The 27081-nt window shown below is 44.2% G+C and overlaps 1 long non-coding RNA gene across 2 annotated transcripts in view; it reads right to left on the bottom strand.

Moving 5' to 3' along the window:
- LOC116783797 overlaps nt 1–27081 on the bottom strand; it is a 279628-nt gene that overhangs the window by 17737 nt on the left and 234810 nt on the right. For both annotated transcript variants that reach the window (XR_004355846.1, XR_004355847.1), the window contains exon 8: nt 691–737. This is a non-coding gene — a long non-coding RNA (uncharacterized LOC116783797). The remainder of the gene's footprint in view (nt 1–690; nt 738–27081) is intronic.

A 27081-nucleotide genomic window follows, 5' to 3' on the forward strand; every position in this document is an offset into this window, starting at 1 on the left:
CCATGCTGAATTACTTACACCGTAATGCAAGAAAACCCAAGGATGTGAAAAACAGTGTCAAGGTCTCAGTGGAGTATTGCCCAGTGCATTCTGTTCCAAGAAGGGATATCCAGAAGGGTGCTAGGCTTCTTCCAGGCTCTCCCCACTGACTGAAGGGGTGCAGCTCCCTTGAAAGAAATGGGGCCCTTTCAGATTTTCCCAGATGAGGATCTGGCCGTGGGATTCAGACAAGCCCTGCTCTGACAGTCTCATGAAAGAACTTGGATGAAAGATGTATCTGGAAGCAACGAAGCTTTGAACAAACCCTGGGTCCTTCTTCACCTTTCAAAAGTGGTCAGCCTCAGCTCCCAGAACCTCAAATAGCCCTTTACCAGATTGAATTTTGCAGCTTCAAGGAGGAAGCCCAACCATGATTTACCTCAGTGCAGGGATGGGCTGGGTCTGAATAGTCCCCCCATGCAAGAGGGAGCACAGACTTTGGGAATTACTTCTGATTCTTCATCTCTAGTGACAATTCTGCTTCCCACATCCTAATTTCTAGCCATGGTGAGTTGTTTTGACCTCAGTCCCACAGACCTGTATCCACAGGAACATTCTCAATTCATGGGAGGAGTCACAAGGTAATGACTTAATGCATTTCCCCAGGAAGGAGAGACCATTTTTAAGTTTAAGAAGAGAAGAGGCGATCACCTGGATTGAATGTAGTTCAGCAGGTCAGAAGCAGCAGCAGCAGCTCCCTGAAAGAGAAAGAAAAAACCCCACTAGCAGTGGTTTCTACGGAAATAAGGTTCCAGACCCAGGGATGACCCAGGGACCAGAAGCTCTTTCACTGCCTTGTGGCAGCAGCCTCTAAAAACCTCAGTGCAAAGGTCTCCAAAGAAGCCCAAAACCTCTGGGCAATACCTGAGTATCAAGAAAATGAACAGTATCACCTAATGAAGTCCTGAATAAGAGAAATTCCTATTTTTGCCCATGCTTTGTTGTTTTGTTTTTCTTAACATCCTTTGCACTTGAATAATTGTCTCCCTTAGCAAAAACGGTGCACGTCATATATGGCAGAGGCAAAAGAGCTGTATTAAAAGCCATAATTACTGCAGTTTAACAATTAGTAGTTCTATTTGAAGATGTTTAGAATAAGATTTATGGTATGTTTTCTAATTTTTAATTTCTAATTAGGGGAAGAAGCTTAGCCTTGAGTATTTCTTCTCTAAAAAGTTTAAAACAACATATAGTACAGTTTTGGTCTGTAGAGAGGGATGCAAAACCAGGAAAAAACATACAGGAAGAAAAGGATAAGGTTTTTTTTTGTGTGTGTGTGTGTGTAAGCAAAGTTTAAATGGAATAATTAAATTTACCATAATCAATAAAATGTGTGAGTCGAGTTTATTGAAGTAGCTATTTCCCATTGCATAATTTCCCTGGGGGACTTTCATTTTTAATTCAAAAATAAAAAAAAATGATAATTAAAAAAACCAAACCCCTGAGCACTTACTGTAAATATGCCAGCATATGTGTGAGGTTAAGAAAAGCACGAGCCTACACCCAGGAATCAAAGAGGGGCTTACCACTGCTTTGACACTAATTGTAAAAGCTGAACATTTTCTAGAACCATAATCAAATCTTAACTGCCATGGGGGACTCATCGAGCAGCTCACAGTAATTCTAATAAGATGCAGAGCCTTTCACCTTTAGGTCACCAGTTCAAACCCACGCTGGGTTGGTTAGTAAACAGAAGGTAAATCCCAAGCCCAGTGGAGTGCCAGAGCACCAACAGCACACGCCAGAGCAGCAGAGGGAGAGTGTTTTCCCTTCCTTCCTGTGTCATCCATGCGTCCCCTGGGATCGACATGGCCACCTCCTCAGTGGACTCACCTCATCTCCCTCAGCCTCAGATTCTCCCTTCTGGAAAGAGGATGGGAAACTGCCCTTCCTCCATTTCAGCTGGAACCTCCCCAGATGACCCATCACACCCACCCCAGAGACCCTGATCTCGCCACGAGGTTTTTCAGCACTTCCATAACACCCTTCCCAAGAAAACATAAATAGTGATATCATCTCTGTCCCACTTCCACGTACACAATTCCTCTTAATTAATTGGTTCATTTACTTGAGCACCACATGGAAACCAGACGGGTCAAACACGCAGTTGAGGACACCAGGCCCCCACCCCCTGCCCTGGGCCGCACAACAAACAGCTCTGCCAACACCGGCAGCGCTGGGAACCGAAGCCGAGCCCTCACCTCGGCACTTCCCCTGGATTCAGGTGGAACTTCTGGCATTGCTCTGAGCTGCCTGTATGGGAAATCACAGCTCCAGCCGAGGCCTCAGGCACCGCCAACAGTCCCAAAGTATCTGAAGTTTTGTGGCAAGCACCCCATGCACTCCCTGCTGCACCAAGGCCTGGATGGGTCCGACTCTACTGCATCTTCCTTAAGGATGCCATGAACATTGGTGTTTCCAGCTGGGCAAACATCAAATGACAGCTACATGACCCAACCACCCTGAGGACAGATTGACCACCAACATGACAGTGTCCTCCTCTCTCCCTCAAACACAAGTGTCCCTTCCCATGTGGGTGGGGATGACTCGGAGGCTGCTTTACGGTGCACAGCTATGGGATGCAGCCCCATCCTTCTGGCTGTGATGGTGGGCACAGTTCTGTGCGTGTGTGAGTGGATATAATAGTGCGAAGCCTTAATTGTGTCTCGTGTTACTACAGCTGAGAAGTTCAGGAGCTCTGAGGAACAATTCATTCATTGTCCTCTACACATCTGGGTTAATGTTTCCTCCTTGGATTAGTCTGTACCAGTGTGTTCCCTCTCTGCTCACCACAAGCCACCAGTGCCAATTTCCCTCCGTGGCAGCTCCAATGACAGCTGTTTACTTGGAAGCTCATGAATTTGATATATGGGTGCTAGCCACAAATTAATGGAATACTTTCCAGATGCAATGTCTTTAAATATTCAAACAATAAGCCAAAAGCACTGAGCTGTTCCATTTTTCCCCACTTAGCTCTGGATGTCTCTCAGAAAAGATGTAAACACAGTTTCTTGTGCCACTGACCAGAACACTTGAGATGTTTGAACACATGAGCAGCAGCATGAGGTGCTGGGTGGTAAATGGTGCCGTTGTCACCTGAAGCCAAACACAAAATAGCCAAAAAAGAGCAGAATAAAGCAAAAGGAAGCGTCAAGGCTGACCCACAGCAGGTTGCCTTTCCAGCCTACTCTAGCCAGGGGCTGCATGTGCTGGCCTGAACTCAGGTAAGCTGCACAAGCTTCAAAGAGCAGCTCCCCAAAACATCTCCAGAGGCCCATCTGGAGTATTCCAAAGCAACAATAACAGCCTGTTGACTACCCCTTAAACCTCTCCCTGCTAGTTGTCCTCTAGAAATCCTTCTCCAGCAGAGGAGCAGATATTTAGCTCAGAAATGGGGACAAGACACGCCCCAGGTGTGCCTTCCTCCCCAGCCCAACCTTCAGCAACGGCATCGCTCCCGTGACCTTGGTTTGCACCGACAGTCACCCTAATGCTGAGGACTGGCACAGAACCAGCACCTGAGGGTGAAGATCAGCACACAGAAATGGACAAAATTGCTGTGGGGCTGCTGTGTTTTGGACTGTTATCACTTTTGCTGGAAGCTGACAACAGGTCAGGCTGAAAGCTGTGAAGTGGAATGGCCACCCCAACGATTTACACCACCACAGGGCCTGGGCCAAGACGTGGAACTGTCTTCTTGGCCAACTTACATCACTTTTTCTTCCCTCATTGCATTTTCTTTGGCATTTTCTTCTTTGCATTTACTTATTTTCTTCCACTGAAATTTAACATGATCTGGACAGTTGAGCCACCAGGATATGGGTTTTCTATCCAGTAGTTAAAGGGAGGAAACTTCTTACATACTTTTATCTACTTAAAAATGCCAACAAACATGAGCTGTGCGGCCTCAGATTGGAGGAGGGCGGGAGAGAGCTCCAAGAAATCCTGCCTGAATTTGAAACCAGTTCAAGCCTGAAACGCTGCCTGTTTGGAGGTGGTTCTTTTATTCCCTCCAATGTTGGTATTTATTAGAGAATGAAGAGTTATTAGTTATAATCAACTTAACTGAATTGAAAAATTCAAGTTCAATATCTTATGGGAGGAAAATAAACATCATTTTACAAAGTTTTTAAAGCAACAACTGTAATAACAAACTACCCTAAATTCTAGTCCACAGGCAGAATGGACATCTTCTAGAAAAATATGATTATTCCCCCACCCACCACCCTCAAATTTAGGGATTTGTGGAATATGGGCCTTGCCTAAAGTTGCTTGGCAGAAATCCTCACGTTAAGTTCTTATTTAATGAAATCATGTGGTAGTAAATCAAACACAGAAACAGGAATAAGTAAATCCACCACATCCTTTGAAAAACGTACTGTTGGACTCTGTCAACCCAAGTTGCCTGGGCAATGAATTATCTGGTTTTGTCAACTAAAAAGTGATCAACTCACCTTTTTGTGTGATTTGCTAATCTTCAGTCCCGAAGCTGAGCCAAGAGACAGCACAGGATGGGCAGGTCACTGGCAGAAAAGAGCTCCTACAACCTGCCCTGAGCTGCCACATCTCAATGTTACATGAGAGGTGGCAAATGAGCGTCAAACAACAAGAGGAAAACCAGGCAGAAGAGTGGGAAGAACATCAGGATCATACAAACTGGGAGGTTGTCTGGATCTAGCACCTACTAAAGCCTGCAGAAGTCCTTAGATCCACTCTCCATTGTTTTCTCCATGCCTTTTGTGCTCCCACCTGCTTCAGAGCTAGGCAGAGGCGCTGGGTGGACTTTGTCTTCTGAGAAATTAATTATATGGTCCTACAGAAACCAGGTCTGTTGAACCAACAATATCTGAAGACAATGACTGATCTCTTCTAAATTACATTTCCATTTTCTCTCCTGTCTTCCCTCTTCTTCTCCAGAAAATATATATACGAATTTTGGTGCTGAAAATCTCTATGGGAAAAGTAAGGTAAAGGAAATTTTCAGATTTTTCTGAAGGAGACAGATATTATCTTGAAAGTCACAACAAAAAATAAACATTCCTTGTCAACATTTGCCTTATGAGTACAAAACCATGGATTTCACTCTGTGAGACGTCCAAGAAAGCAACTGTGGCTTTACAAAAAGATGCCCAAGGAGAGGGACCTTGTGGAAAGCAGTTGAAAAATGCATTGTATCAGATCCTGGGTACCCATTTTGATCCCAGTCCACCCAGATCACTGTCCAACCCAGGGCTGCTGCTTGACATTAATTTGGTCACTCAACCACGTGTGGAGCCCCTCAGCTTCCCAGTTTTTAAAGTAACTTTAATAGCAAAATACACAAAATTTGGTATCCTACCTCATCCCCTGACATTTTGAGCTTCTAATTTAAGGTTTTTATTTTTACAACTGACTCCTTAGATGTACTAAGATCATGGTTTGGTGTCTATCTTTATTGTTTCAGCCCTGTGATTCCTCACTGTTAAAATCAACGAGAAAGGAACTTCTTGGAAGTCTCAGGATTTCTCGGAATTCCCGTCCCAACGCCATTTAAGAAGATCTGACTCTGTAATTAACCATTTCTGAGGGAGTTAAGAAATATAAACAGCTCAAACGTGGCATTTTTACAACCTTAATAAAACCAAAGGCAGCATTTGCTGGGCACAGGCTTTCAGGACAAGGAAAAGGTCGCTACAGCAAAAGGGCAGTCGCTGTAATTTTTAGCAAACATGATGGCAACTGCAGAGCAGAAAGGAGCAGGTTATTGGTGTAACAAAATCCAACACATCCATGGTGTGTTGCCTTCAGCTAAAGGCACTGCTGAAGGGATCCTTCCCAGCTATCCAGAGCATTCCCCTCTGGGAGGAGCCAGTGTGTCCTCCCCAGAGGGAGGAGAGCAGCATGTGCTCTTCCGGGGCCTTTGCTTTCTTTGTGGCCCAGCTTCCAGAGGTAAAGGATAATGTGAACTACAGGCAGTTTTTATTAAAACTTTGGTCTTTATATGAACTATTTTTTTATTTGGGCTGAAATTTTCCCCCTGGTAATTTCATAGACCAGTTTGAAAAAAAACAAAACAGGGAGACACAAATTCTGAAATTTGTGAATATTTTCATTCTTACGCTAAGGAATGTGCTTGTTTATTTAAATTCCAAATTCTACTCGTTTTCAAATGCCTTTCCTTTCACTAAACACAGGTAAATTCCAAGGTGGTACATTTGGGCCTGAACAAGTGCTACTTTGTCATTGTGATTTTTTTTTCTCCTATATTTCTCTTACTGAAAAAAAAAAAAAAGAAAATTGGGGAAAATCCTTTGCTCCAGCACTACCTCTCTACAGAAGGTGCCCTGCTGTTACCATGAGTTACTGTGCCCTGTTAGACAGGCACTGGGACCCAGGCATACATTTATCCCATTTCAGAGCAAAGGAGAGGTGAACCTGGAAGGAGTCTTTGGAGCTGACTGACCCCCTGCTCCTCTGGCAGCAGGAATGGGAGCAGCCATGAGGCTGGAAGTGGACGCCGTGTAACTCTACCCATGTTGAGCTCCAGAGCTCTGCTCACAACGAGCATTACATTTTATGGCTCCTGCAGAATACTGGGGGATACTAATTTTACAGGTGCATTCTAGCAAACTGCAGCCCCTAATATCAGAATGCCATTAAAAATAATGCACTCCTTATGCCCAGGCAGTTAATTTAATATTAAATCAATAAAACATTTACTGGAGCTGGTCAGGGGCCTGGTTGCTGACAGCAGACTCAGCTCACGGCAACAAATGTCTCCTCACCCTTCTCAGACAGCTGCTGGTTTATTGTAGAAGACGTCTTTGGTCCTGACAAATAGCCTCCCTAAGCCCTAATGAGTGCAGAAATTCAAAACATTTGTGGGACATTTATTAGCAAGAAAATGCACCAGCCTTTTGGGAGATTTGGATCGACAGCAGCAACCATCCGTGGGCCAAGTTGAGCCCAGCTTGTGCAGGGAACACAAAATTACTTTCTTGGCTACGGGGAAAGAGATTGTAGCTCTTTCCAGTTGTTTTCACCTCTGGGATACGGAGGCTGAGGTGGGAGCTCTTCCCTATGCTGAGTTTTCATTGGTGGGGTCATTTTACCATCCACCAGGTTCCTGACAAAATCCCGAGCTGGCAGAGGTCACTGGGATGGGATCCACCACATCCCATCTGCTGCTGAGCACAAGCAAACCACCTGGCACAGTCACCTTTCCCTCTCCATGGTCACTTCCAAATTAATTCAAGCACAAAACACAGGATTTTGCCAGCAGGTCTGATGAGCAGTGTGCTACAAGTGACATTAAGAGGTAAAATTAGGGAATGGTTTTGATGGTTTTTTGTGTGGATTTTTTTTTTTTAATAAAAGAATAGAGGTCAACTTTTTATCAAGAATATGAGTATGAAAACATAACTTTTACAGCAACTGCAAATGATACACTGAGTAAACAATACAACCCAAAACAAAAAAGAAAAAGAGAAAAATGGAAAGAACACCCCAAAAGTATCAAAACAGAAAAAAAATGAACCAAACTCCCAGAGAGTAGCAATTTGGCACCTCTGTATAAAGAACAAGCAGATCTCTTCTACCCAAATGGTACTGTGTGGAAAGTCCAGTTATCTGAGGAGTCCCCGCACCGGCTGTTCCCCAGCATTGTTCTCAGAAGGCTGGTTCTGCCCGAGCTGACAGCTCCAGGGACCCACAGCCATGATCCTTCACCCAAGGAAGTTGATTTGGGATGCTGACTTCCACAAGAACGGAATCATGTTTTAGCACAGTGCCCCCCAAACCACTCCCAGCAGACTCGCCTCCTCCAGCAGCAAGGACTCAGGCACTGGGATGGCTGGTGGAGGGGGCTGGTCCAGGTAGAAGGTGCCTGCCTGGAGGACACGGTGCTTCCTGTGCCTTCCCCAAACCCTGAGCACCTGGGACAAGTCAGGGCCTGGCCCAGTTCTGACTTGTCCCGACACCGCTGACGTGATGTGTGGATGAGCTGCCGCTCTAACAGGAACGCTCGAGCTGGAACCCACAAAGCCAAGCCCGGCCAGAGTTAATACTGAGCTCAATCCCGAGGAGCTTCCCTCAGACACCAGCATTCCAGCACATCTAATATGATGAAAACAAATTTCATGCCATGAAAGCAGAAATCTGGGTGAGGTCTGGGAGCATAGTTAGGATGTGGTTTCCACAAGCACTCGGGGCTGGCTTAACTGCTCCGATTGCAGTCTGGGGGTAAGGAAGTCCCATTGACTTCAGCGGGAGCAGAATTAGGGCAGCGCCGAGTGGTTTTGAAAATCCCACCCTTAGCTTTTATATAATGTAGAAAATAAGAATCACATGCCAACCTTCAGAGGGGAAACTGGCCCATTAAAATGCGTATCATTATTCTGGGCAACGTTTTTAATTTGAAGATTTGTGGCACTGACAGATGAGGCCTGATGATGGCTGGGGAACACCCTCCAGATGGGAAGGGTCAGACCTCTTTGGAGAGAGGAGTGTGACACCAGCGACATCACGGGGCCAGCTGAAAGTAACTTGTTGATGCTCTTCTCCATTAAAAAAAAAGAGCATTTTCAAAAACCAACACATATTTGTAGGGATTTTGGTTTTCTGAGGGAAAGAAGTACTTTTCATTGAAAGGACCAAAGTCTCTTACCCCCATCTAACAGCCCACTTTTATGTTCTTGTGTTCTTCCTGATTTATGACAAAAATATCTCTGTGGTTGGAAACCAAGCAAATCTCTTCATTCCACCCTGCCTTTGGAATGAACTCTACAGGGAAATGGAAAGCTTTGTCCACCAGTAGCCTTTGGTAGGGAGGTGTCAGTCTCCTGGCTGGCCATCATGGTCCTGCTGGGATCAGAGGTACCAGGTGGGACATGGTGGGACGCAGAGCTGAAGGGGTGGGATTCGCTGCACCAATCTGGAACACATTATCCAACTGCCCATATTCCACAAGAAAGGGAAGAGTAAGAAAAAAACACTGTTTAAAGGCTGCAAACCCACAAGCTGTTACCTGAGGCAGGGCTTGGGAGCACATCACCATTTCCTCAGAAGGTCTCCATAGGAAGCAGAGAGTAAGGAGGTTTCCAAAGGGTCTGCATTGCCCCTGGGTGTCACCAGAGACAACCACCTTTGTTTGTCCCCAGGCATGGTGGGACAGTGAGTCAGGAATGACTCACAAAGAGGACAGACTCATTCTGGGGCACTAGGAAAGCTCAGGCAGAGGACGAGGTCAACCAGGACACGGAGGCGTCAAGGGCAGAGGCTGTTGCACCAGCAGAGCAAAAGGCAGGGGCAGTGCAGTATTCCAGGCCTTTGCCATCACAGCAGGGAGAGAGGGAAGTGGCCAGTGACATGTTCCTTTCTTACCCCAACATGCTCCAGGTGAACGTGGGACCTCCCGACGTGTCCTGAATGGAAAGTGCTGTCACCTTAATCCCAGTGCTGTCAGCAGAGCACTTGTCAACTGATGTATCAGGTTGGGATAAAAACAGTGTGTGTCCTTTGGAGCAATGCATTCAAGTCCTCCCATCACTCCCAGGTCTCTCTCTGCCCTGCCCTGGTCCTACACACACTGATCATAAGCATTTTGGGGATGCCCTGGCACGTGAGATACGACCCCAGAGGCTCGAGGCTGTTTGGCAAGGGATGCTTTTATCCAACATTTTTACCACAGCAGACCCAGGGAGTTCTTGGCCAGGTCCCTCCACTCTTTCCCTTGCTTTATTTGCACAGATGTTTTTGCCAAGGCTTGTCATCAGCCTGGGGAGGGGGCAGTTGAAAAAAAAATAAAAACAATAAAAATGACCGAACAAGTTGAAGAAATTGCAAACAGTAAATCTGGCGCTCGCTAGGCCGAGCCCAATAAGTTGCTGAGGTTGTACTTTTCAGATTCGGTTTTAGGCTCTTGTAAATTTTCAGTTATTTTTAACCCACCTTTCTGAGCGAGCCTAGGAATGAGAAAGTAATTGTTTCATCAACTCGGGCTGTATAAATCTCCTTGGGGTTTATTATTTGCTGTTTCATTTTACTGGCACAAGAGCTCCTAGGAAAGCACAATAACCCCCTCGTTGATTTACAGCTTGGAGGCGCACGCTGAAAACCCGGGCGCGCAGCACCTGAGGAAAGAGTGCCCCCAGTTAATTGAAAAGCTTCAGGAAAAACTGGAATTCCTCGCAGTGATACTGTCACATGCGTCAGTCACCAGATGTAACTCCAATTTTCTGCTCTCATAATAAGAATCCAATTGATATCCCCAGAAATAAAAGTCTGCAGCCAGAATAACAGTACATTTATCACGGGCAGGTTTAAACCCTGCAAGAGGGCTGCCCTCAGCACAGGGGTTGGTGAGTGCTGGAGGTGCTTTTTCGTTTTTATATGAGCAAAATACCTGCAGGTACAGACACACAGACATCTGTATCCTCCAAGGAAGCCTAAGATTAGGAAAAGGATGTTGCCTCTGGAGACTTACTGCCATTGCCTGTGTTAAACATCACTGCCCTCATTCTTTTTTATCTTTGTTCTTCCACAGACCCCACATCTCCATCCTTCTCTCTCACACACAGAGTTTTCCTGCAGTCCTGACCTGTGCCATTCCTTGCTGGTAGAAGGGAATACTCTCTAAGTAGACTGTTGCCTTCGGGGAGCTCAACCAAGACTCTCCAACATGCTTCCTGGAGAAGAGTTGGAAATAAAAATCTCCCTACGGAGGAAACACAGAGAATGGCATTTTTTTGGCCAGTTCAGAGGTTTCCAGCTCAGGCAGCTTTCACACCACCTTCAGCAGGGCTTGTGTTTTGTCAGGACAGGGTTTGTCACGTGTTGTTTAAACTGCAAAACACCCGCCTTCATGCCCTGAGATTTCCCTTGGATGCCAATATGGAGCATCCCTGAAAACAAGGCCACTTGGCTCCCTGTATATAAGAAACAGGTTCTGCATCTTACTTTGGTGAGAGCTTGTCTCAGCCTATAGGTTCCCTGATGTACAGTGTCCCCAAAGGGAATTCAGTTGTCCTCGTAAAGCTGGCAGGCGTTTGTCTAATGTAAACATTCCCAGGGAGATTTTACATACATTAGGGTGAAAAAAACCCTTTGGTTGTTTTCCAGTCAGTTTTAGGCAATGTCTGACTCTGACTGGATGGAGCTGGCTTAAGGATTTTCATTTTAAAAAGGACAGCTCTGCTTCTGGATGAAGCACAAGTGACTATTCCCCCCTCCGTACAGCTGAAATGTGTGATTTCGGACAGAAACCACAGTGAAATTAGTGTCCCTACTGGAATTTAAACTCTTTCACATATCCAGTAATCTTAATACAATAATCTATACACATGTGCAATATCGAAATTAAATGTATGTTATCATATTGTCACCTAAGCAGCATGTTTGCACCCCCATCCCCTTCCACATCAGAGCAGATTGTTCTGCTGCTCATACCCTCCTCCCTGCACCTGCTCCAAGACCATGCCAATCTGAGGCTTCTGTTTAAAAAAAATAAAACCAAACTGTAAAAATTACAGCAGTTTAATCACATCAGCTAACTTTTGTCCTGTCACCTTATTTACCAGTCTCATCTCTGTTAGTAGCACACATATTGGACTCAGGAGTAATTCAGCTCAAGTATAAGAGGCCAAATTACTTCTCCAGTTTGTTAGACCTTTGGTACAGGCTAATTTCTCCCAGCAAACCTACTCCAAAGCCACTCATGGATAACACCACTGGCCCCCACTGAGCCCCACCAGCGGAACACCAGGACAGGCTGCAAACCTTCCTCCTGGTCATGAGGGCCACAAACATCACCCTCCTGCTGGCTGTAGGGAGATTTCTCCCTTCAGCTGCCACAGTGAGCTGTGAATGTCCCTTCCTACATCTCCCAGATAACTCAATCCAAGCTGACAATGTGTTTTGGATAAGGTGCTTTTTGGTTCTTTATGCAAAGTGGCCCCTCTCCCATCTGAGACCCTCTATTTTCAGGTTTTATTCGTTTGCCCAAACCTCACCAATGCCTGTTTTTTCATGAGACCAAATGGGTAAGATTTGGAAGGATGTCTGTGGCAGGAAGGACTGATCCCCAGGAGCAGAACAACAAGGTAATCGCATAAAGGAGAGGAGAGCACCCGTAAGGCTCTGCCCTCCCCAAGAAGAGCCAGCCCAAGGAGTCAGCCCAAAGTACTCTCATATTAACCTGCCTCTGAAGTTTAGGTAAACTTCCTGATCACTTAGACTTTCAATTTATTTTTAGGGAACTATTTCCAGTAAGTGGTTCAAGATGGATTACAGTTTAACTGGAAGCTTGGGAATAAAAAGATAGTCACAGAAAAGCTGGGTTCAATTCTTGCCTCTGCCACAGACTTCCTGTATAAATCTGGACTCACTGCACCGGGGGGGGGGGGGCATTCACCCACCTAACTCAAAACATCTAATTTCAATGGCTCTATTAAGAGCTCAGGCTTCCATTATAGCCAGGCTGGAAGGATTCGCAGCACTTCCAGGAGTGCTGCACTCCCTGACTGTATGGGGAGCACAGGCTCCCAATTTAGGAGCATAAAGCAGACTTCTAAATCACCTCTGCCCTCCTGACGTCCTTGGGGCTCAGTTTGTCACCCGTGAAATATGTTCTGGATTAGTGATATGAACAAAGTGGTACCCAAAGCTTGAGCTCAGGATAAGAGGTAGAAGAAGATGCACCAGGCAAAAGTAAAGTTCAGAGTTAAAATTTTTCATTGGTATCTGTGATTTATCAAATTTCTGATTTGAAGAAAAATGTTATAAAAGGAAAATGTTTCAAGTACATTTTTATAAATTTGCTTACCCCCCCTCCTTTTTTTTTTTTAATTCTCTCCCAATAGTTGTCCCTGGGATCTTGAGAACAAAGTATCACTGCAAAACACTTTTGGGTGACACTGGTGAAAATACTGCCACTAAATTTCTGAGCTTCATGAATGGGCCCCCAAAAGAAAGTATCTTTCCCATCAGTGTTTTTGAAATTAAAAAAGCACACTGTGTATTCAAATTCTTCCCCAAACATAAACTGTCAGGATTTTTTTTTGTTCACCTTTAATTCTCACTGACAGAGAATACTGCTCTTTCTATCTCTAGAATGAAAATTCTTTGGGAACATTGTTTGAAATGCCTAAGAAGTGAGAGCAGCAACACGGACCAGCATCCAATATTGGGTAAGGAATTTGAAAACGTGAGGTTTCACATATATCAGATTCGGCTCTTAACAATAAACACGTTGAACATTCCTGAGGCGCTTTTTTCTGGGGGTTGGCTTTGGTTTCGTTGGGTTGTTGTTTTTTTTTAGGGCTGTAAGTAAACTCTCCCCTCACAAAATGTCCCGTTTGGGACTGACGCTGTACCAGTATCTAAAAATTGTGCTACCGAGCAGCTACTCAGGATCCTGCTGGTGATAAATTAGACCAGAGGAAACGGATCATTTCTACTATCAGGGTCACTGTTGTCAGCTCCTAACAGGGCAATTGACTTGTCAAGTTGTCTCGGAAAGCCCGAGCTCAGGTTTCATTGCCTTGCACGGGTTTTTTCCCCGTTGTATACAAGGGTCTCTGAGCCTGTCTTTCACCCGGCACTTCGGGAAATTCCAGGCACCGATCCTGCTCATAAATTGCAGAGGAACAGTCTCAGCATGAGACTCCCCCACGGGAGCAGCTCTGTGGAAATATTAAATCCAAGAAAAGATACGGTAGGGATGTGCACGGGAACAGATGGGGATTTGCCTGTGTGTCATCATCAGACACGAGCAAGGACTTAAATGGTGCAAGGTCATTTGGAAAAGCCACAGGACACTTCTGGCACCAAGAAGAGAAGAAAAAGAAAGCTGTGACAACACTGAGCTTCACTGTATTATTATGAATAACAACCAAATCCACCTGCTGGAGACCCACCAACAACATTCCCTAGTTACATTTTTATAACTTATGTAATACAGGCTTATAAATACCCACAGCCGTTAGAAACCAAAACAAGATCAATTCTGCATAACAGTGTTCACTCAGCAGGACAGAGATCCTCTGTTTTAATCAACTTCCAGGCCAGAAGAACAGCAGGAAAAGCGACTCATTTTAGGATCACTGAGAGCAATGCTAGACAGCAGAGGCAAAGCCACTTCCATAATGCCTGGGTCATGCTGCTGCCCAAATTAAGAGTTTCAGTTTTCCAATAATGCTCTGGGATAATGCAGAAACTCAAGAGATTACTTAACGGAAATGTCACTATTACAAAAAATACTCTTGTTCCAAACCCAAAATTGGTCAGTGGTCAGCTAAAAGATTTCTTTTGTTGTTATAAACTTCTTTTGGTCGTGGTATTGCTGCTGCAATTAAATTAAAAGGGTTCTATTATGATGATTAACATCCTTGTTTTTATTACTGATTAAATAAATAGTTTGATTTTTTTTCTCCCCAGGACTAAGTCGCATCCATTTTTCCATAGAAGACCTCAGTTTCAATCAAAATCATTTCTGGAGGAAAAACGTTCTGTTGGAAAACAGTGACCAACTCTTAAAATTATGGTTGAAAATCCAAACACACCCAGATGTACTGTAAACCCTTGTTATCTTTGGGATGTCTGAGTTCCTGCGGCATCTCCATGTACAGCCATGGCACTTTGAATGGAGGAGGTGAAGCAATGATATGTGTAGGGGGTTTCTCTGCTTGGCCCGGCAAGAATTCCTCTTCCCTCCACTCCCAAAAAGACAGCTTTTCCTCCCAGTTCCACGCTCTGTACCACCTCACCCCCAGTTTACCCTCCTGTCATTTCCTCTTGCCCTCTTCCCGCCGTATCACGTTTCCAGCTCAGAATCTGCAGATCCACAATTGTTTAAAAAGCAGCTCAAACTTCCAACTTATAAACATTGCTTCCTCTGTCTCCTGAATTTATTTTAATAGCTGATATTTGAGCCCAGGGGATTGTTTTAACTAACACTGTATAGTCAGAAGGAATCATTTTCCTCCAGGCTACCTCTGGGTCAACAGCATAAGGCAAGACCCCCTCACATTTCATTACCCAGGGATCAGATCCCCTTTCCCAATCCATCACTCTGAAGCTCATTCCTCCTATTCCTCTCAGATTTGCCTGCATGATTCATGCGGTGCCAAATCAACAGTATATTTGCTTTTTTCTCAGTTCATTGTTTTTATTTGCTTACATGTTCCCTGTCGTAGTTCAACTCATAAATCAACGCTGGTTTATTTTTTACAAACCCGCTGAAAGTTTGAGCCAGTTTCCACTGTTATGAAAGACTCCCAATACTACATGTCCTTTAACAGGTGGAAAATGTCTTTGGAGGCTGTTTGGATGGGAACGATTTTCTAACTTAAAGACAAAGTAGTATTTATTTATGGTTTAATCTAATTCCAAAACAAAGTAACAGTTCCCTGCACCGAATTATCTCCTCATGATGCTCTCCCACTAACATACGGCTTTATTATGTAAATAAAAAAATGTAATACTGACACAATTTCTAGCTCTTAAATTTGTGTAACTGGTTGCAGCGAACCAATGTTCCTGAGATACTTTAACAGACCATTTTCCCTTAAGCCAACCCCTAAGTGTCTGTCCTAACTAAATCTGGCATTAAATAAGCCAGCAAACAAAACCCAAAGACATTCTCCCCCTCCAACCCTCTCACTTAACCTTTACAGCCAAGAGCTGTTGGTTGACCAGGTTATCAGTGGAACAAGAACACTCCTTTCCTGCTGATCTAGACATGGAGAAAAAAAGAGACCAAAAAAACCAGGCTGTGGCCATGATGGCTCCTGTTTTACACAGGAAAGCCATAACACTTATCTGAAAAATGTCAAAAATATCTGGGGTTTGATGATTCTGAGCTTTGCTACCTTGCTTTTTCTTCAGATGAAAAACTGACTGAAACGGACTCTTTTCTTGTAAGATATTTCAGATTTGTCACGTCAGCATTTTCCAACCACAACACACTTTGAAAAAACTGAACCAGCTGGGACAGTTGCTGTGAACTTGCACACTCTGCTTGTTCCCTTTCAGCTCTGAGATCACCAGGGATGGATGCAATACCAGGTTCCTAAGCCAAGAATCCCTCTGTCCTGCACACAAGCTGCCATCTCACGGAAAACTCACTTCCAAGCCTTCTCCTTGGTGGAGTTAGCAACCTGTCCTTCAAGCCTTCACAAAAATCCCTGGATAAATCTGCTGTAAATTAAAAGGAACATAAGAAATAGTTCCTTCTTCCTAAGCACTGATGAACTTTTTGATGCTCTAAGTTCAGATCAGGTGTTTGCAAAGGTTATGGCATTCAATAAAAACGACACGGAACATAACAAAAAATTAAGAAAGCAGCTTAAAAGCCATCATCTACTTCTTTCATTAAAAAAAAAAAACCAACATACATTCCATGATGAGTTTTCATGGGCTCAATTCCTAAGCCGAATGCCATTATACTATTCGTTGTCAAAGGGGTGAGTGAGAGGCAGGTAGATGTGAGACCAGACCCACTCAGATGAAGAGGAGGGTATTTAGTGATGAGAGCAAACAGCCAATGGGCCAGGATTCCTTGCCAATATTCCTTGCTGATAAATTCCCACCTCCTGAAGCAAGGCCACGGAGGTGTTTTCTGGACTGTGTGCCCTGACGTGACTTTTCTGGACTGTGTCAAATGGGGAGCTACAAGTCTCATGCTCCAACACCAATGAAATCCTGTAGGCCAGGAATATGGATTGCCCAGTGAGATGCTTCCTGATGTTTTAAAATGCATTATTTACTTCTGCTTTCTGTTTGCCAGAGCAAGGAGCTGACTCTCCCCACAAACCCTAATTAGACGAGTTACAACGGCTGGAAAAAATAATCACGTTTTCAGGCACACAAGTCTTTTCTGTGCAGGTCTGTGTGCCCAAAACTGTTCCAGCTGTATGAGCTGAACTAACAAAGAAGATTACCTGTACCTGAGAGCCTTGTCTGCCTTATGTCCATAGACAGTCCAGGTTGCCACAGCACCGCTGCACATTTCAACATTCCTGGCACAGCGAGACTTTAAGCTTGGGTTTTACCTCTGGAAGTAACAACATGCTGGAAGCAATTAAAAATATAAAAAAAAAAAATAAAAAGAGGGTGCTTGCCTTCTATTTGTCCCCTTTCAAAACCTCCCCCACCTGAAACTAAAATTACATAAATCCAATTAGGAAGGGAACTAAAAGGGTTTGGATTTTTATACACTCCTCTAAAAGACTGGATTAGCTGCTGCAGCCCAAGCGACTCCCTGCAGGACGCCGCTGGTGGACATGGACCCAGCCTGGAGAATTCCTGCTTGCTGCCATGAAAACAAGAGGGTTGTTGCAATGCACACAGCCCCATTATTATTAATTTCCTCCAGCTCCTGGGCAATTTTTGAACTGTTCCTCAATTTTTAAAAAAGTGATTTATGGGTTACAGGGAGAGGAAAAAAGCAAAGGTTTTGCAAATAGTCCCTCCTTTTTGTTCCATTTCAGGGCATTAATTGCCCATTGTCTGTAACTGGAAACAAAGTGCATTCCTACTCGGATCACACGCACACAGCTGCCCTGATGTGACTCAGTGTACAATAACCCTCCAGTGTGGTTCTGCAGACTTGCCTGCATTAATAAACATATATGGACTCTGAAATCCATGGAAGTTATGTCTAATGGGCACCTTTGGATGAAGAGACCATATAAGTTCCTGCTTTGGGAATATTCCTCCTCTTTGGAGGCGTGCTAGTTAAGGTAATGACCTGAAATATCATAAGCATTCCCAAGATGTCACCCTTCTAGTTTAAAGCCAAAGTTTTGAGTAGTATTTTCACTTTCCTATGTCAAGGCAGGCCTCAGAAAATTCCTGTAGAAAGGAAAGGAAGAAACTAAAATAAAGAGACGTAAGTGGCTGTTTCTGAAATACAGTTTTCTGTTTCCCCAGGTTTAGCTCTGTTTCTGAGCCCGGTAAATGCAAAAAGGTGAAATGCAACCACATGATTTTATTGGCTTGACAGCCAATTTCCCAGGCTATAACTTGCCTTTAGGAAATGTGGCTAAGAAAGCCAGTCCATTAACTTCCCCATTGCTCTGAGCAAGCAGAACAGCAATGGTTCCCACAGACAGAAGGGAAGAAGAGTGATTCTTCAACTCCATACCTCGGTTCAGTTTTAAGGAGACTCCCATTTGACTAAAAACCCTGCTTTTGATTTTACAGTGGGAACTATTTATAAAGCCCACAGCTAAATCAAACTCTTCCTGTAGTTTCTGAGGAAGTCAAATGAAAACAAGCTATTCTCAGTCAACTTTTCCTGAGAGAAGTAGGTAAAGAGAGGATCAGCGACAAGAAACCGAATCCTTGGAAGGATCCCGGGCATACTTGAAAAGCCTCTTCACACGGGGGAGTCATTCAAGGGTCTGCAAATCATCTTTGTTAAGCTAAGCTCGAGAATTTTGCCCGAAGCAGCACAGGAGAAACACAAGTCATTTCTTCTGTGAGCAGATTTGTGGGACTGCAAAGCTCTGGTGTGAATAAGAAAAAGGAAGATGTGCTGGCATGGGTGCTGGGACCTGAGGGCAGCAGGTGATAAAATAACTGAGATACTGAAATCCTGGCTCTGGGCCAGGCGTGGTGACCCACCAGATGCACCACAGCAACAAGTCAAGAGAATGTGAAATAGTTAAAATTTCCAGGGACAGTTGTGTTTAGTTTAAAGCTCACAGCAGCCCTTTAAATGAAGAAATAAAATCCTTCATCTCCAACTGCATATAGACCTAAACATGAAAGTGGTTTGGGGGAACTCATTATTAAATACAGACCACACAGTAAAGGCTGAAACAACTGAGAAGGTATTTTTGTTTCCAATGCTAAATTCATTAGAGATATTTCTTTCACTTACAGGAACATCACCCTTTCTAGGTATTGGATGGAAAAACAGCACCAAGGCAGCCCCTCCTGAATCCCTCAGCCACCATAAGGATTACAGACAAACATGCATGAAACATCTACTGCAGCCCAACCTCCCTTTAAAAAGAATATAAAAGTTAATTTATGCCCCATACCATGTCCTGATTATTGTAAACTCCAACAGAGAAGATTTTTTTTTTTTGTTTAAAAAGTAAACAAAAACTGGCATACTGCAAGAAAAGTGATTGCCTCAATAGAGAAGTGCCCATTTATGTCATCCCACAATTATTTCGAGCACTATAGTTGAGGTTAGTCCCTCCAAGGCATGTACAAATTGCAAATACACACAAATAATAATGCTCATACTTTTGGAAAATGTGAAACCCTTTGTTTTGGAAAGGTTGTTCCTATTATTTGTGGCTTGCAACTGTCATCATTATTCAAGCCTTGTCTTCTTTCATGATTGTTCCAGCTACTGGGTGCTTGAGAACTTCCCCAAAATTAATATACTTCAAAGAACCAGACATTTTGTATATGGTTTAATTACAGCCTATATAATTAAGTTTTAAAATGATAAAAACTCTTCTGTGCCGTAAGTGTACTCAGACTTCTGCTCACAGGCAAGCTACTACATATCATCCGACAGAGTAAAGGGCCAAGAAATTCCATTTCATTAATTGTTTCCTCCAAATCCGAAATGTAATTACATATTTTCCAGGGACCTTTGACATTTTCACACTGTGGCTTGGAATCTGATCATACCCTGAAGTAAACTGCCTGGCTGGTCACAGAATTAACAAGAAAAGATGGTTAGAGAGGTAAACCTGGCCTTTTGCAGACTGCGGAGAGCAGAGGAGTGAGCTGCATGGGTTTGGGTCAGGTTTTGGCACCAGAACCTTGCAAGGAACGAGGAGAAAATGATGAGCTGAACTGTTGTCTCAAGGAATCGCCTTCAGAGTGATCAGAGAAAGCACTGGGAGAGAGAGATGAGTCTCTCTTTGCCGCAGCCACGGCTGGTTCACACAGGAGCTAAAGGAATTCTTGAACTTTTCCTCACCCTGAGTTTTGGGCCCCCCATGTGCCTGGACTCTCTTTTTGAGCACAAAGCCCAGCCTGGGTGAGCTGATAGATGTGAGCCATACAGATGTAACGCTCCAACACTTGATTCCTCCGAGAAACATCCCAGAAGGTGGGTTGCTGCTGGGAACTGGCGCATGGGTCAGTGCTGCCATCCTCATTCAGGGTGGGCATGGCCTCGGGTCTGTCAGAAGCCACAGTGACTTTATTAATTAATAAGTTTTTACTAATGACTAAACACGAATGTACTCACTGCTTGGGGATTCATGGACTCTCATCCAGCCCACCATTGGTGTCCCATGAGTATGATGTGCACACACACAAGGTACACATGTGTTAGCAAATAACTAGCTGACTTACTTTCTTGTAGAGCACATTAGACCTTGGTGCAATCAGCCTTAAACTTCTGCAAATGCTAAATTCACATTAAAATTCAATTTTTAACGTAACACCATGTGGGTTTTTTTAATCTCAAAATGCTTTTTTCTGTGTTGCTTTGGATGCCTCGACTCCTAGACAAAACATATTTCTTCAAAATGTTGTTCTGTTTCCCCTCAGTCTCAGGAACAGGAGAGCAGCACCTTATTAGAAACAAAATCGATGAGTCTCCATGAATCATTACTTGGAGTTTGGAAAGGAAAAAAGAAATTTGGCAAGCCTTTAGTCGGTAATATGTGCTTCTAAAACCTACTCTTTGAAAGGGCCAAGTTATTACACTGTGAAAAGTAGTTACTCAGCACGTGCTGTAACTTTTCATAGGGATTTTTAGGCCAAATTTAAAGAGTGCTAATGATTTTGAATGCCAGACTTGAGACCCTACAGCAGGATGAGGTTTTAACAAGACTTGAACAACTGCCTTCCCTCCCCCAGGTCGTGCCTCTTTAAAGAGCTGGATTTTTGGTGCCTTAAAATTAAAGTACCCCACGTCTCCAGGCATGGAAAGTCTTGGCCTTCACATCCTTTTCAGTACATCGAGAGTAAACTCCCACTCAAGGCAGTGGGAAAGCTCCTGGCATTCACCAAAATATGCTGGCATACTGGGAACATCATTTATTACTAGGAATAAGGAGAAACCACAACTGCAAGCGCCTTGTTCAGTAGCGTGAGTGTGCACAGTGACAGGGCACATCAGCTCCTTTCAGACTGCAAAGCACTGGTACTGGGAGCAATCTCACCATGGAAACTTGGAGCTAATTTATTCTGCTCCTCAATTACCCTCCCAACTCACCTATCACTAAGGGGAAGCCTGCTGGAAGGTTCTCTGACAGTGGCTTATTCCGAATGCTTTGGAAGATGGCATAACCCCAGGGTGATGTGTGGTAAGGGCCAGCACCTACTACTTACTCCTCTTATTTATTTCAATAAATAATTAAAAATACTTGCGAAGGCAGACTAGAGATAACATGTAATTAATTAGATCATAATTCCTGGAGCTTGCCAAATATCATAGACAGGTGTTATTGCGGGGAGAGCAAGGAAGTTGAACCTGATTCCTCCACTTCCAGCACTCCAGCTTAGGGCAAGTCTGCAAAGCTGGAGCCCTGCAGTGAAGTGGGCAGACAAGAAATCCCGATTTAGGAACCCCCCAAGAATCCCAGTGCACACCCAGCCAGCCACCGGCTCCGAGCCCCTGAACTGCCGCCAGGTCCCCCGTCAGCCACCTGGTTCCCCAGGGATGGGGCTCCGCTGCAACCCGAACCCTTCTTTAACATTACCCAGAGAAAGGAGAGATGAAAACAAAAGGATCATTTACTTCCTCTAATTGAGAAACAAGATAGGAAGACAGATAAGCCAAGGAAAATTGGCACAGTTCCACAGACTTCAATTGATCCTAGAGAGCAGGGTGATGAGCACGGCATAAAGAATACGAGTGTGCTACTGTTACTGCCTTATGACAGCAATACCAGGCTGCCACCTCACGTGTTTACTCTTGGGATATAAAACCACTTTATAAGGGAGGTCACTATCACTGAAATGAAGCTGCACCAGTTTACCCTGAAGGAACTGCCCCAATACTTTTTTTCCTTGTCATTCACAATCAGATTTTTTTCCTTGCTAGGACAAAAATAATACAGTGCTAGTTGTTGCCAAATATCCACTTTTGAAACTCAGGCCCAGTCACTTTTAGCTAAGCAAACTTGGCACAAAACAAGTGTTGCCTATGGACAGAGTTTATAACGTGGGAAGTTTGCCAAGATCCTATTGCAGCCTACTTTGAGGTCTGGTGCTTCACCTTCTCACCCTACAACAAAGATTAAATAGTCTTCTAACAAGGAAAAAAGAAAAGAACACCTGATACTATTTTTCTCTTCCCTCCTTAGGAATTATAGTCCACGGGAGATGAATTTCAATAATGCCACGAGCAAAAACATGGCTTTGCCTGAAGCCAGCAGTACTTCTCCAGGCTGTGATTATTTATGTGCAACACACATGTAAACACACATGCACACACAACCAGCTTTAACAAAAGCCTGGTAGAAAAGCTCTGGTTTAAAGGCACAAAGAAAAATATACTGTTAAAAAAAAAAAAAAAGACAAATAAATGCTGTCAAATAATGTAAAGCCACAGGGACCATCCTTTTAGAAAGATACTCAGCAGCCCCATGGTGTTGCATGTGACTCAAAAAGAGCGAGATGGGGATGTTCCCCTGGACCAGCTCTTCTCCTTTGCCTCTCAAAGAATAGCTTAGACAAGAGGAGAGGGTGTGGGTGGGAGGGAACCATGGAAAGATTGATGCAAATTCATTTTTAAAAGCCAGACAGATGAAAATAATTTTTACAGCCCCACAGCTGTTCTATGGATTTTTTTTTTTCTGACCCAAGCCTGAGCAAAACATGGTGCAGATAACAGCCCAAACTTTGGGCAGATCAATGCTGTAGAATTAAGAGAGCCCCACCGTTCCCCCCTTCCTGGCAGAGGGTGCTCCCTGGCAGATGAGCATCTCTCCTCTCTCCCAGCCCTTTTCCTCCATCTGACAGCCACGTTCAGCACGTTGCCCTTTGCCCATCGCTCTCCACTTCACACCTGGTCCCCAGGTGCCCCGGAGAGGATGGGCAGCATCACTCCAGGCATTCCCCAGCTCCCTGCCAGCACCTTTCAGCACAAAACACGTAAGGGAAATAAAACCAAGAGAGGGAACAGACACAAGTCCCAACACTGCACTCTTCGAGGCGCTGCTGCCAAGCCTCGGACCACAGGACTGACAGACGGACTTACAGCTGCATTTATCCCAGTTATTTTCCTATAAACCAGCCCTGCCAACAGCCAGCCAGCGCTTTCTGCAGCTGCCACTGCACTTTGTGGAACAAGATCTTACACTGGTTTTTAAAGGCTACAAAAATCTCTCTGTTTTGGAGCCAGACAACACATGTTCAGGAACTTACTGTTGTGCTCCATGCCCTGGTGCCTGGTAGAACTGCCTTTTCCAATACAGGGAAAGCAGGAGTGCTGCAGGCATACCAGCTCCCTGTGGGCACCTTCTGGCCAAAGACAAGGCCCAGTACAAAGGGATATCGCTCTGCATTGGTCCCAAGGATTGTCCCCTTGAAGTCAGACTGAGCCCAGCCCTCATCCTCACCAGGCTCCGGGAATGGCCTCAAAGAAATGATGGAGAATATGAAACGCTACCATGCTTTCAAGAGTCCAAGCTGGCACCTTTGCCTGCCTAGATGTTCCTAAGTGGAGCTGAAAACCTTGCTCTGAATGTTTTCTCTGGGACTGTTTCATTAAATGAAAGTGTTCAAAACTGCTTTTATAAAAACTGCTGAGGCTCCGAAAGCAATACCTTGAGTAGACACAAGCAGGGCGACTGGACAGCAAACCACTAAAGGCAACACCAAATGGGACTGACCATGAATGCTAAGCCTTCAGGCAGGCTTAGGGCACCGGGGCTCAGTAGCTCCCATTCCTCTGTATATTTAACCCCAAAACACACCTGAACCCCCTGGCATAGGGAACAAGAGGCCTGGAAGGGTTCCCTGTCCTCGAGGCAGCACCCTCAGCACGGGGCTATCACATTGCATGTTGTTTACACAATGGCACAATATAAAATCCATTTGGAACCAGGGCTTGCTCGCTGCTATTAAAGAATCCATCAGTGAATTTCATTTTTTATTGGTTCACTTACAGAACTCACAGTGGTGTGTTGTGTTTATTTTTCCAGAGCACCAATAAAAACCTTTTTTGATTAAAAAAAATGGAGAGAGGGAAAAGAGAGAAAGAAAGAAGAAGGAAGAAATTAAAAGCTGACCTGGTATAACCCAGGCGAGCACTGAACCTCAGCAGCGCTGGATGAAATGAGCCAACTGCTGAGCAAACGCTCGCCTGTGGCCGTAACCAGCAACAATCGAAACCTGTTTATGGCAGAATTTTGGCTTTATAAAAACAAGCACAATCGAGCCCTGCTATATTAAACCAGGTTTTGTCACAGGCTGACCGCTGAAGATGCAGAGCAGACGCAAAGCCCTACGAGTCAAGTATATGGGCCCAATCCTGCTGGATGCAGACAGCATGGATGGCTCCAGGTATTTATGGTGCTCCATTCCCACGTTGCCCCAGAAATTTTAAATAATCTATGCTTGGTGTTTCTTGAGACTTTTTTTTTCTTTCTTTTCTCATTCAAAGGCACACGTATTCCTCAAAACCAGCTGCCTTTGGCATGTATGACCTACAGTCCTATCTGGTCTTTCTTCAAACTCTCTACTGAATAAGAAATAAAATTTGCATCTTTAAAGCAAAAATAGATCTAAACCAAATTTCCTGAATATGAATTCTATATTTAACAGAACTAGTAAATTTTATTTTTTTTAAACAGGCTAGTTCTGGCCTTTGCCATCAGTGATTTCTCAAAACATAAATTTTTGTGTAACTGCACGTTTAAAGAACAAGTAATTAAAAAGGAAACAATTTGCTTTAAACAGATTTGATTTTTCCCAGCTTGGTTAAGAGAATTCATATTCAAAATGTCAGGTAAAATTTACATATAGTTCTTACTTTTTTTTTTGTAATCCACCTTAGAAAAAGTAAGAAAAAAAATCCTAAAAATCCTATTTTATAAGTTTGACAGATATTACACAAGTTTGTGTCTGGGGAAATCACAGGGTTTGGAGCAGGGGAACGGCCGCCATTTTGTGGAATGGGCACCATTTTGTCTCAGGGAAAACCACAGGGTACGGAGTTGGGAATGGTCGCCATTTTGTGGAATGGGCGCCATTTTGTGTCTGGGGAAACCACAGGGCCCGGAGCTGGGAACGGCCGCCATTTTGTGAAATGGACGCCATTTTGAGTCTGGGGAAACCACAAGGCCCGGAGCAGGGGAATGGCCACCATTTTGTGGAATGGGTACCATTTTGTCTGGGGGAAAACCACAGGGCTCAGAGCAGGGGAATGGCCGCCATTTTGTGGAATGGGCACCATTTTGAGGAACGGCCACCATTGTTACCTATTACACCTTGTAGGATGTTAGTGAACTGCTCACTTTGGTTATTCTTTATTAGTTACCAATTCTAGGTTGGCCATCACAGGACTAGGAAGCAGCTTCACAGTACCAACGGCATGGGGTTTTGGTATGAATTCTATGGATATCAACAAATCAGAAACATCTCTCTGGGCAAGAACCAAGGCAGAGAGTGCCCGACTGGAACAGCTGTCCAGTACTGTAAAGAATATTTGCACTCACTCAATTTGTCATCTTCGCTTATCTTTAGAGGACGACAAATCTTGCTAAAAAACAGCTTACATGTTGCTAAACCTCTTGGAGGCTTTTAAGAGTCTTCACTCTGGGGCTTGTCTAACTTGGAAAACAAATTTTCCAGTTATCACAGGACAGGTACTTATCGATATCTGTATGGGTGGATACTGATAGTGCCTTTATCTCATTCAGCTTAATCCACCTGGGAAACAAGCCATTAAATGATCCACAGAAGGCACCTCAGCAGGAGCATCCATTCTGGGCAGTACCAGGTCTTGCATTCACATCCAAGCTCCCTCTCCCACCACTCAAGTCCTTGGCCTTCAGATAAGGTGGTGTCAACCAAGTGGGAAGTTTATCCCATCAAAACCTCCAAATCCTTGGGGGGAAAAAAATAAAAATCAAACTGTGTAAGAGCTGGAGCCTGTGTTTTCTTTCCCCCTTCTTGTGGGTGGGAAAAAAAAACAGCCTACACAAATAACACGGTGCCAGAAATCTTTGGGGATTAAAACATGATAGGCTGTATTTCAGCAGGGATTTGGACAGGCCTCGCAGGGGAAGGAATCCTCTCATGGAAGGAGGAATGCCTCCCTCGCCATCACTAAATTACCTTGGCACTTTTCTTGCTTTCTTCTATCACTGTGAGCTTTCACTTGAATGTGTGCAGAGAAAGCAGCAAAATCAAATTACTATTTTTGCAGAGGCCTTTTTCTTTCCGCCCCGTCGGCAGGACAAATCTTACACAGACACAAGAAAACTGTTATGGTAAGCTTGTTCCCAGGACAGGAATAAGTCCTCTCCCATCCTCATTAACATTGTACAAAGTATTTCAGGCTTGCAAGTGCTATAGGATAGGCTTGACAGACATGACTGTTGACCCGAAATATTAGTGAGGACTGGAAAACAACTGGCTGAAGCTTTCTGAACACGACCATCAGCGTGACTGCCAAGGAAAGCACCAGCACCCGTTACTTCATGAACCAACATGTGATTTGCAGAAACACTTACACAGCTTAAAACGTCTAAATCCTGTTTTCAAAGGAGCTTAGTCACCGCAAAGTGATTTCGGTATCTCAGTACATCCAGGGGCTGGCCCTTGGAAGTGCAACTTTCCGTGGCAATGAGTCGCTGATTATGAATTTCACAGAGGGAAATTCCTGCTACACAGCTATTGCAGGAGAACTAAAGCTCCTCTAAAATACATGTCCTCCAGCACAAGCCCTACACCTCCACTCCGGCACCTGGGCAGAGCGAGCTGAAACAGCAGCAACACAAACCTGATAGGAACTGTGAAGGTGGGAAATGTGGAGATCCCAAACAGAGACCAGGCAGAACGATTACCTCTAGATGTGGGCAACTTATTGCACATGCACAAAACAATTAACATACAAATTCTTTGCCCGTG

Source organism: Chiroxiphia lanceolata, chromosome 3, assembly GCF_009829145.1.
Source record: "Chiroxiphia lanceolata isolate bChiLan1 chromosome 3, bChiLan1.pri, whole genome shotgun sequence".
NCBI classification, from domain to species: domain Eukaryota; kingdom Metazoa; phylum Chordata; class Aves; order Passeriformes; family Pipridae; genus Chiroxiphia; species Chiroxiphia lanceolata.